Genomic DNA, 245 nt, shown 5'->3' with positions numbered 1-245 from the left:
TAAAATAAATGAAAAAATGCGGAAAATATTGGTAAGTAAAATACGTTAAGTTATATCAATTGTTAGAACTACTTGATTGAAACTTGTAAAATTACAAAATTATTACAAAAAAATATATAGAAATAATTTTCACTGTTTAAAACATATTAGAAACATGCAGGTATAAAATTATAAAGTTATTTGAATTATGAAGCAAAGTTGTCTTTGAAATATTAATCAAATAAACAATTTTTTTGAAAAAAACT

Source organism: Ctenocephalides felis, unplaced genomic scaffold (assembly GCF_003426905.1).
Source record: "Ctenocephalides felis isolate EL2017-DRISC unplaced genomic scaffold, ASM342690v1 CF-g0.4_SCAFFOLD_03571, whole genome shotgun sequence".
NCBI lineage: Eukaryota > Metazoa > Arthropoda > Insecta > Siphonaptera > Pulicidae > Ctenocephalides > Ctenocephalides felis.
The sequence above is the reverse complement of the archived record's forward strand: the minus strand, read 5'-3'. Positions refer to the sequence as shown.